General features: G+C 42.2%; 1 pseudogene; it reads right to left on the minus strand.

Annotated features, from left to right (window-relative positions):
* Positions 1 to 208: 208 nt before the first annotated feature.
* Positions 209 to 709, minus strand: LOC120368113 (small ribosomal subunit protein eS10-like; annotated as a pseudogene).
* Positions 710 to 2,095: the final 1,386 nt, after the last annotated feature.

The raw sequence follows: 2,095 nt of genomic DNA on the forward strand, positions 1-2,095 counted from the left end.
AATACATATTTTAATAATCAGGTTTATTTCTGTACTTTATTCTTTTTCACTGCATGATCTGACTGCATTGCACCAATACCTCAATATTTTAGTTCTTTTCTTTCTTTCTTCTTTCTCTCTCTCTTTTTTTCTTTCCTTTCTCTCTCTCTTTCCCTCTTCTTTCTTTCTTTCTATAAGTTTATTCAATGCAAAATAATCTTCTCCAATTTTACTGAGGTGGCTGACCACATCCATGACCAAATCAGCCTCTAAACTGAAATTTGTTTCTGGTCCAGCCCAAGCCCTGGCTTTCTTGTTGGCACCAGGTGGCACAGCACTCCCTCTGTAGGTGTCTCTGTCGGCTTCCCCTCTGTGAGTCTTGCGGGTTGCTCACCCTCCAGACCTTTAGGCTGGGGCCTGCCAGTCTCTAGACAGCTGTGGCGTAGGGTGGCAGACACAATCTCTGGGGGCAGATGAAGGTCATCACGGAGATACTGGATACCCTCATTGGTAAGGTACCAGTAGAAACATCTCCAGGCAAACTGTCCCTTCAGGTAGCCTCAGGCCTTGAGAGTCTGCATGGCCTTCATGACCTGCAGGTTGGGCACATTCTTGTCTGCCAGCTCTGGGTGCTTAGGCATGTGAATGTCCTTCTTGGCCACCATGACTCCCTCCTTAAAAAAAAGTTAGAATCATAAATGGCAGCCTGGTTCTTCTTAGGCATCAACATCTCAGCGGCTGTAGGGTCTGGGGCCAAGGCTATTTATTTATTATTAGAGACAGGGTTCAATTGCTTGAACCCAGGAGGCAGAGGTTGCAGTTAGCCTGAGATTGCACCACTGCACTCCAGCCTGGGTGACAGAGCGAGACTCCATCTTGGAGAAAAAAGAAAAGAAAAGAAAAGAAAAAAGCTCAAGTGTGCAACCTGGTCTTTCAAGCAAAGATTTCTGAAGAGACCAGACAGTGCAGTGGTCAAGAGGGGGCCCTTAGAGTCAGACTATCTGAGTCTAAGTCCCAGCTCTGCACTGACCAACTGAGGAGAAATCGCATAACCCCTTTGTGCCTCCATTTCCTCATCTGCCTCAGGGATTTTTGAGAGGACGAAAGAAGTAAGATAATACTTGGTTCACTCTGTTGACCAGGCTGTAATGCAGTGGCACAATCATGGTTCATTGCAGCCTTGACTTCTAGGTTGGAGCGATCCTCCCACCTCAGCCTCCCAAGTAGCTGGAACTACAGGCATACACCACCATGCCCACTTAATTATTGTGTGTTTTGTAGAGATGGAGTTTCACCATGTTGCCCAGGCTGGTCTCAAACTCCTGAGGTCAAGCAATCTGCCCACCTCGGCCTTCCAAAATGTTGGCATTACAGGTGTGAGCTACCACGCCCAGCCTAGTTCCTTAGTTTTAAAATGTGTTTTGCTATATGGTAGTTCATACAAATAATGATTATTATTCTTTTTCAAAATTGATTTTGTTTTCCTCATGCGTTTTCTAATACAGATGAAACTTAAGAGAAACTTTGTCAAGTTTTTCTAATTATCCTGTTGGTTTTTTGATTGGTATTATGTTCACAGACTTATAGATTTGGGAAGAAACAACTTTACCCAATTGAGTTTTCATATCCTAGAACATTGACTGTCTCTCCATTTATTCAGGACTTTTATATCCTTCAATCCAGTTTTAGAGTTTCCTTTATTTGTACATTCCTTGCATTTCTGGGAAAAAAATCTTTTGGTCACAGAGTATTCTTTTCTTTTAATTTAGTAGTCAATTCACTATGCTAATGTGTAATTTAAAATCTTTGTATATCAGGATTATAAAAAAAAGGCAGGAAGATTTTTATCTCTTAAATTGTGGAATAGTTTGTATTACACAGAGATTATATCTTCCTTGAAAGCTTGTAAGAATTGGCCTCTAAGACTGCCTCGGCTTGCTGTCTTTGGAGGTCTAGATCTTTTACTCTCTTTACACACACACACACACACACACACACACACACACACACACAAAATTTTTTGAGCAGTTTTAGGTTCACAGCCAAATCGAATGGAAAGTACAGTACAGATGGTTCCTGTCCCCTCACCATGCAATAACCTCCCCCGTTATCAACA

The sequence above is a fragment of the Saimiri boliviensis genome, chromosome 5 (genome assembly GCF_048565385.1).
Source record: "Saimiri boliviensis isolate mSaiBol1 chromosome 5, mSaiBol1.pri, whole genome shotgun sequence".
NCBI lineage: Eukaryota > Metazoa > Chordata > Mammalia > Primates > Cebidae > Saimiri > Saimiri boliviensis.